This window comes from Neovison vison, chromosome 6, assembly GCF_020171115.1.
Source record: "Neovison vison isolate M4711 chromosome 6, ASM_NN_V1, whole genome shotgun sequence".
Lineage (NCBI taxonomy): Eukaryota > Metazoa > Chordata > Mammalia > Carnivora > Mustelidae > Neogale > Neogale vison.
In genome coordinates, this window is record NC_058096.1 from 195232508 (window position 1) to 195242271 (window position 9764).

Sequence of the window (9764 nt, forward strand, 5' to 3'; positions counted from 1 at the left end):
GTATCCCTATTCCCTCACACTTTCAGGATATACCAGCTCGACTTCCATTGGAAGCACCTGTATCTCTGGCTTTCTCTGGACACTGAGGCAACTCTGCCCGCTCATGCCTAGAGAGCCAGGGACTTAACTGCCCCGGAAAATGGCCCCAATTACCGACTGATGGGAGTTAGTATTTAAACAACCAAGTTCTTTTATCCCTTTGGTGGGATAGCTCAGTCTATGGCATGTGTTCTACATTGTTTCCTAGAGTTCCTCAGGAGGATTAAGCTCAATCACCTCTTGTAGTAACATGCTTTTTTGTCTGTCTTCCCTTCTCTGTTTTACTTTCATATTCTACTGGTGTTTCCTGCAATTACTGACTTGCACTTGAATACCTGTCTCAGGATTTACTCCTGGGAGAACTCAAAGATACCACCTCCTGGTGATTATTAATCAAGTTGTAGATCAGAGAGTCATCCTGTACTGATTGTCTTGGCATTTGGATATCCTGGGTCCAAGGCAAGTGCCATGTGTTGATGCTTCTTATGTATGTATGTATGTATGTATGCATGTATATATTGCTGAAGACCTTGAGCCCAGTAATATGTTCACACTAGACTGCTTAATAAGGGTTTAATAAATTATTAGATATCACTGTTTAGATCCTGAGTATATTCACGACATTTACCTTTTGATTGCTAAGTAGAAGACATGTAATGATCATAGGCTGATACTCTTTCAGGAGAAGTCTGGTGGTTGAGCTTTCCATTTTCATATGGTTCAACGATTCTTTTCACAGTTAGTCTGGCTGCTGACACATGTGTTGAAATCTCTCATGCCGCTCAGTCTGAGAAAAGCTGGTACTGCTGAGCTGAGTCTGTGCTCATAAGAGCTAAAAAGAACCGTTGTGTTATCAGAAACAACCCAAAATTGACAGATTAGGCTAGGAAGTCTGGGCAGAGGGTTTAATTTCCATGCACAAAATTAGTCTGTATACAAATTGATCACATTTCTATTCCATCTGTGATTGTTTTCAATTTCACCTAGTTATTCAAAATTCTCTAGTATTCTAGGTGGCCATGGTGTCTGTGTGATGACCTGTAAACTGACCATAATCCATAGTGACATTCTCTGAGAACCAAGCTTCTTAGGACATCAGTATTTCACACCAGGACATTTTGTAGGATACCTCGCTACTCTCCATGGGGTTCAAACATCAGAAAGGATGAGAGATATAAGACTTGGTGTAATGGCCTGCATGTAATGAAGCAGGCCAAAGAAAAAAATGATGGGAAAAAAAAGGGAAATTGGGATGCCTGGGTGGGCATGGAGCCTACTACAGATTTGCTCTCCCTCTTCTCCCCTGCTTGCTCTCTCTCTGGGAAAATAAATAAATAAATAGGAAAAATAAAGGGATGTCAGGGTAAGTAAGGAAATATCCCAGTGTTTGTCCAGGTGTAATTGCTCATTGCTTCTCCTTAAATGTAAAAGTTGATGGGCAAATATATTTTCTTCCTTGGCACTAGGATTGGTAGGAAAGAGAAGGGAAGTATGCAGTCCTGAAGGGAGGCTGCTATAAGAAGCATGGTGTGTAGTACCAAGAGTCTGAAGGCCAGGATTCTAGTCCCTGCTCATAAGCAGCATGATCTTGTACAATTATTTACCTGCTCTGCAATTTGCAATTGCGTTTATGGCAAAATTAAGTTTACTTCTCATACTCCTTTAGACCAGAAACATCTTGAAGTTAGGAATTGCATCTGAATCAGGAATTAATTTCTCCAGCATCCTAGACTATATTGAGAATGATTTTGAATTTGAAAGGGAGCCAAGGCACAAGAACCCCATAGTCCTCAGAGATGGATTTAATTGACCTGCACCAAAGAAAGGGAGAATAGAAAGTAAAATGCTACTCTAGATTTCATTCAGTTATTTAAAGCATTATTTCCCGAGTGCCTAGTGTATATAGTTCCAGGTTCTAGAAATATTGCAGCAAGCAGAACAAAAATCTTCATCTGCATGGATCTTTCATTCTGGAGGACAAGACGATCGGGTCATGATCTCAGAGTCCTGGGATCGAGTCCCGCGTCGGGCTCTCTGCTCAGCAGGGAGCCTGCTTCCCTCTCTCTCTGCCTGCCTCTCCGTCTACTTGTGATTTCTCTCTGTCAAATAAATAAATAAATAATCTTAAAAAAAAATAGATAAATGAATTATATACAGTGTTTGGGAAGGGAAACTGCTAAGTAGAAAAAGAGCACGAAGGGAGAAAGGAAGGGACAAAGGAGTTTGCGGTGAGATTTTAGTTAGGATTACAGGAAAGGCCGAATGTGGTCGTAAAGTGGATCAAGTAAAGGTCTGCAAGCCCGTTGTTATGAGGAAAATATAAAGAAAAGGAGACATAAGGATTCAAGAGCGATCCAAAGTGGGTAGAGGAAAAGAAAGAAAATCCTGTCAGTGAGTAGTGGGGCGTGTGTATTTGGGGGTGGGGTGGGGAGGATAAGTTAAACACGTTTAAGAGGAAATAAGGAGGTAAAAAAGCAGCATTGCCTGAAGAATTTTATTTCTTTTAACCATTTGGAAAAAAAAAGAAAGATTGTGAAGTTTATTACAAAAATCCCTTTTCCCAAGGGATCCTCACCTCAGCTGCTCTCCTGAAACAATCCTTCTCACCCCTGTATCGGAGTTATTGCCATTATAGCTTCTGATTGGCCTGGCGTAGGCGCATACTTTATGCCTATTGGCCCTCGCTTCTGTCCTCAGGCGAGCGGCCATCTTAGATCCCGCCCCCGCCGCGGCGCCATCTGGGGATTGTAGTACCCTCTCCGTCCCGTCGCGGGACTTTTGCCCTCCAGTTCCCGGTTCCCTCAGGCGGCCTCCCCAGTGGGCACAAGCCCAGGCGCCGTGCCCCGCGCTCCCTCCCTCTGCCCTTCACTTCCCAGCTGCCAAGATCTTGGAAGGTAGGGCAAGGGGCAAACCCCAGTAGAAGAGTGTTTCTGGGGTGCGGGTCTTGATTTCCACGCGCGTCTGGTCTATATACCCACAGTCCAGTGGGGCGGGGTCTGGGTCGCACAGCTCCTTGGGGAGGGGGTGGTGGTGTGTCTGCCCGAAGGACCCTCCCACCCCCTGAACTTGCAGGACCCATTCTGACCACCAGCCCTAACCCTAACCCTCCCCTCATCTGCTGCATAAGGCGGTAAAGTGAGGCATGGGGCCACTCCAGCTGTTCCAGGGACGCCCCAGCACCCAGACCTGGTGGTGTAGTTGGCACTGGCCGCTTTTGCAAGGTTTGCCAGTGTCATAGGCAAGTAGCAGGAATCGCTGCCCCAACAGAACTGTGTCAAACACCCAGCGCTGGGTTCCCGAAAGGGAGGGGACTGAACACGTGCCCCAAAAAGGAGCCAAGTAGGTAGAGGGAAGGCAATTATTTTGGGAGGGAATCTTACATTTGATACTTAAAAAACATTTTAAAAAGCACTGAATGCTTTATGGTGGGGTGACTCGATGAGTCCAAACTCGTTTGGGCTATTTTATGGATTAATACAGTTTTATATAAAAATATGCAGGGATTTTAAGGTAAATCGTGTAACGCTAGGGGAGGGGGTTGGAGAGGGGAGTCTGGTTAGTGGAACCGGAGCTGGAGCCTCCTCTCTAGGATCAAATTCTCCATCTGGTGTATGACCTTGGACCAGCCACTCACAGTATTTTATCATGGAAAAAAGAGCTTAAAGATCTCTGGCCAGGTGGCCCAAGGATCCTTGCTGGAGCTGAAAGCTAAATGAGGTCTTGTTTGTCAAAGTCTGCCACTTGCAAACTTACTACTTTATTACTCCGGATCCCTCAAGAAATGTGCGGGGACCAGCAGAAAATGATCCCAGTGGTTGTTGTAGAAAGGCTCTGACCTGTGCTGGGCCTGGGATTACTAAAAGCCGCCCCTAGTCGCACCTGTGAAGCCGGGTCTGTCTGAAAGCTCCCTCTCCGGCTCCATTTTACCACCGCATCCTACGTAGCGGAGGCGTCTGGGAGTTGGAGTCCCGCGGCGTGTTTCCCGGAGGGCTGTTACTCTATCTCCCAGCGTGCCATTTGGTGCGGCGAAGTGTCTCCTGGGAGTTGAAGTCTCACTTCGGCCGTTGTGTGGATCAGCTCTTTGACTGGGAACTACAACTTCCATGTGGCCCTGCGTTCTGGGGGGCCAGCCTCTGTGTCCACCTGCTGTGAGCCGGGACTAGAAAGATGTTCAGGAAAACTCTTGTTGGGGAGTGGAGAGAGATGTCTAGTAAAGATCTCGATTATTATGGATGTCGTCGTTGTCATTGATTGTATATGCTGTTACAAGTGTTAGGGGAGAATTGCATATACTTTTCCAAGTTTTAGGGAATATGCATGCTTTCAAACGCAGCAACACTAGACTTTTTACAGAATGTTCACATTACTTCTTTTCATAGCACCGTATCTCCCATCTGTAGATGAGGAAAAACCTTGAGAAGTTGATTTGTCCTCGGTCACACATCTAGTAATAAAATAAAACAATAAAATATATGTGTATTATTAATATATATTACAGTTTTAATTTAATCCTCTCAAAAAAACTATATGAGAGACATACCCATTTTATATGCTTTCCACATATTAGAAAACTAAAAGTTTTAGTTAAGCAACTAAGGTTAAGCAACTTGTCTAAATTAACTCAGCTAGGGAATAGACATACTCAGTAACCCTATCTGTTTTAACAGTCTCTGCTTAATAAAAGACCCCACCTAGGGCACCTGTGAGGCTCAGTTGGTTGAACATCTGCCTTCAGCTCAGGTCATGATTCCAGGGTCCTGGGATGCAGCCCCACATCAGGCTCCTTGCTCAGTGGGGAGCCTGCTTCTCCCTCTCCCACATCCCCTGCTTGTGCTCACTCTCTCTGTCAAAAACGAAAAAACAAACACCGCCCCCCCCAACCCCAAAGACCCCACCTAACAGAGCGGGAGGGAGTCCAGTGTTTCTGAGTACAGAATTTGGAATCTTTCCATCATACCATGTTTCCTCTGTAGTCAGACTAAATGTTAGAGCTGCAAAAACCTTTGAAATCATTTAAATTTAAGGCAAAGATCTTGTAACAGTTCCTGGCATATAGTAGAGGTTCCATAAATGTTAGCTATATATAGCTTTTTAATACCTTTATTTTAGAGGTTAGGAAACTGGCCCAGGTGGTAAAGCCATTTGCCCAAGGTCACACAGTTGGTTTGTGTCAGAGATGAGACTAGACCCAAGTGTCTTATTTTGAAGTCCAGGGTGATTTTCATTCTACCAGCAGTCAGCTAGAAGGAGCACCAGATGTGAAGCTGTTTAGATAATGGTTTCTCTTATAATTTGTTCTTTGTAGGCCACAGGCTAGTACCAATTGTTGTAAAGCCCCTTTTCATATTATTTGTAAGGTTGTAATGTTTCAACAATTCAACAAAAGTTTTTTGAGCATCTTTATATGCTCATATCTCTTCAGGTGCAGGGGCCACATGGATTAAAGTAGTTAACGGATTAGGCCTAGAAGGACCTGAGGAGAGGGATCCATGGTCTTCATCTCATGCCCTTTCTGCAAGGAGACAGGTTTCTGGAGGCCTTGTAGTAATGTATGTGACCTTTCAGGTTCATGATTTCTTTTACTTGATATTCTCTTCCTATCCTTATCTCTGTAAATGTTTGATGGAATGCTTTAGGAAATGTTTCTATACTCCTCTCTTTATTCGTATATATGTGTGGCTTCAATCGCTCCCTTTATATTTTGGGAATATCTTGTTTTGGCTCCCAATGCTTTTTTCTCTTTTGGTCTTTCAGACCCTTGAGAACAAAATCTGACACGGTTTGAATTCGTACAAGTTACAGTCTGACCCTCTAATATGGGATATCAGAAAGGAACACACGAGTTGTTTGAATTATGTAAAACTTCTATTTTAGAAGATACATTGTCCCTTTCAATTATGTATTTACAGGTAATTAAGGAGGTAACTCATCTCCTGTGTGTGAAAGCGTCTTTCTATGTAGTTAGATAATAAAGTAACATTTTGTAAATTATTGGCTAAACATTCCTGAAACAGTCACTATGGGAGATGTTCTTCCTATCCCCTCCTGTAGCCACCTGCCCTGTCCTGCACCCTCTCAGCTAACAGTCTGATCATTCAGGTTTCAGCACATGCCTGACCACTGGTATATACTGAAAAAATATTTATGTAGTTGCATTTATAAGCATCCCTAAGCTCTGTTCCCACATCTTTTTCTTGAATCTCTTTTAAGATAGAAATGCTTTGAAATATAAGATGTAGCAGGTTGCTTTCCTTTCAATATCTACATTGCGAAGAAAAATCTCAGCCTTTGAGGTCATCTTTCAAGGGGCTGTTTCATTGGGAATGTCCATGTCTGTGATTTCTCAGATGAGAAAGTGATCCAAATAGCAAAACATGGCAAAGAAACCATAGAGATTGGTAGTCTGGAGACCTATGATTTAACTCTCAGCCCTGCCCTAAGAGGCAGGTTACTTAGCCATTGGCTTTTTCTATAAAAGAGGAATAATAAGGATTTCTCCCTCATAAAGTGAGGATACAGATTAAATAAGATAGTTATTTATTTATTATTTTCTGTTTTATTTCATTTTTTTATTGACATATATGTATTATTTGCTTCAGGGGTACAGGTCTGTGATTCATCAGTCTTAAAATTCACAGCACTCACCATAGCACATACCCTCCCCAATGTCCATCTCCCAGCCACCCATCCCTCCAACCCCCCTCCCCTCCAGCAACCCTCAGTTTGTTTCCTGAGATTGAGTCTTTTATGATTTGTCTCCCTCTCTGGTTTCATCTTGTTTCATTTTCCCCTCCCTTCCCCTATGATCTTCTGTCTTGTTTCTCGAATTCCTTGTATCAATGATATCATATGATAAATGTCTTTTTCTGACTGACTTATTTCACTTAGCATAATACCCTCTAGTTCCAGCCACATCATTGCAAATGGCAAGATTTGGGGCGTTTTGATGGTTGCATAGTATTCCATTGTATATATGTACCACATCTTCTTTATCCATTCATCTGTTGATGGACATCTAGGTTCTTTCCATAGTTTGGCTATTGTAGACATTGCTGCTATAAACATTCAGGTGCACATGCCCCTTTGGATCACTACATTTTTTTTTATTCAAATATTTTATTTGTTTATTTGACAGAGATAGATCACAAGTAGGCAGAGAGGCCTGCAGAGAAAGAGGGGGAAGCAGGTTCCCCACTGAGAGCAGAGCGCCCAATGTGGGCCTCGATCCCAGGACCCTGAAATCATGACCTGAGCCGAAAGCAGATGCTTAACCCACGGGGCCACCCAGGTGCCCCTGGATCACTGCATTTGCATCTTAGGGTAAATAACCAGTAATGCAATTGCTGGGTCATAGGGTAGCTCTATTTTCAACTTTTTGAGGAACCTCCATACTGTTTTCCAGAGTGTCTGCACCAGCTTGCATCCCCACCAACAATGTAAGAGGGTTTCCCTTTCTCCACATCCTTGCCAACAACTGTCGTTTTCTGACTGGTTAATTTTAGTGTTTTTAAAAACTTTGAGTGTGTTGTCAGGCACTCAGTAGCTTGTATTCAATAAACAAATAGTAGCTCTTATTTTTATTATTAATGTAAACAATATATGAAGATATATCACATTTATTCACCATTTAACTTGAGGAAGTTATCTGCTTTATAAAAGGATTTGCCATTTGGTTTCTTAGAATAGCAGTGTTGGCCATCCCATTTAAAGTGTGAAGTTAACCACAGCTTTGATAATCGATCTTGTCAGCACAGTGTTACTCTTTGTGTGTGTAGAGAAATGGTGAAGCTTTTGACTTTTTGTTGCCCACTGAGAGGTCCCTGATCTATGGTTCCGTCTCTGTATTGAATCTCATATTGAAAAGTGGCCTGCCTCTGTTGGTGGGGCCTTCTGTCTACTTCTGGGAAAGTACTAGGCCTATTCTAGATGTCTCAGGGTTAAAGTGAAACAGTCATCACCCCGTTGGTGAATAACCCCAGGGCAATGGACATGTGAGCGTGGCAGGGTGTCTCTCTAAGGCTGACAACTGCAACAGCCATGAAGTTACTGATAAGGAGGTGAATGAGAGAAGAGAGGTGGTGTAAAGGACAGGGAAGGAAAGATGGAAAAGAGCAAAGAGCAGATGGGCAAAGGGAAGAGCGGAAGCCCTCAGTAGCCAAAGCACGTCCTTACTCAGTGCATTTATCCTGCTCCAGCTCTGTGCTGGGCATTGCACTGCTCTGCACGGGGGATACAGCAGTGAATGTGGCTGACATGGGTTGGTCACAGTGGTTGGTGGTGGTTAGTTTTAGGCAGGGAAGAGCTTAGAGGAAAGAAGGAAAGCAGGAAGGTAGAAAGGAGGAAAGGGAGGGAAGAATGTAGGAAAGGAAGAGGAGGATATTGGGATTTGATGAGTGGAAGCTGATCTCTGTGTCTGGGGTATAAAAATCATGGGAGGGGGGACATGGGGGAGGAATTGGGCTGCATAGGCAAGCACCAGCAATATTATGCAAAGTCTGGTTACCTGTACTGTAAAGGCATTCTAGACTTCATTCCAAGGGCATTTGGGAAACCACTTAACAGCCTTAACTGAGGGGGAGGGGCTCCTGGGTGGCTCAGTAGGTTAAGCATCTGCCTTCCGCTTAGGTCATGATCCCAGGGTCCTTGGACTGAGCCTCATGTCCGGCTCCCTGCTCAGCGGAGAGCATGCTTCTCCCTCTGCTTCTGCCTGAGGCTCTGCCTACTTGTGCTGTCTTTCTATCTCTCTGTCAAATACGTAAGATCTTACACACACACACACACACACACACACACAACAAAACAGTCTTCACGGGGGAAGCGAAATGATAGGATTTAGTTTTTAAAAGCAAGGATGCAGTCAAGATGATGAATTTGTGAGAGAGAATTGTCCAAGTAGGCCTGTGTCTCTTAACTTTAAGTGTGTATAAATGTCCTGCCGATCTTAAGCTGCGGGTTCTGATTCAGTGCATCTAGAATCGATCAGAGGTTCGGGATTTCTAACAGGCTGATGCTGCTGGCCCATGGACTGTACTTTGAAGGGCATGTGCTGAGGAGACTCTTGGGCCATCTAGATGAGAGATGGTAATGGTTCAGAGAATGGACCCCAGGAGTCATAGGCCTGGATTCTAGCCTTGCTTCTTCTACCAGCCACTTGCAGTGTGACTCTGGGGAGAGTGTCCTAGTCTCGCAGAGCCTCAGTTTCTTTATTATCTCTGTGAAATGGAGATAATAATCCCTAGTAGGATGGCATTTTGAGTTTTCATTGAGGTAACACAATAGCTAGCACTCAAGAAATGGTAGCTTTGAATTTATTCTTATTGTTGTTAATAAATCTGGCAACTTCATGCACCCTGCTCCATGTTACCTTTTTTTTTTTTGTCATATTTTGAATACTAGGTGGAATAGATCATTTTTTGAGGGGGGAGGGAGAGGGGAAAGAGAGGAAGAAGGAGAGGGAGAAAGAGAATCTTAAGCAGGCTCCATGCCTAGGGTGGAGCCTGGCACAGGGTCCGATCTCACAACCCTGAGATCATGACCTGAGCCAAAATCAAGAGTCAGTCACTTAACTGACTGAGCCACTCAGGCACCTCTGGAATAGATCACTTTTAATTGTACTGTTTTTGTTTTTATCTCAAGTGTGCAATGCTGAACTTGTTCAGTTCTTGGTAAAAACTTGAGTATTATGGGCAACTAGATATATTTCTCCCGTGTAATCGAGATGGTTT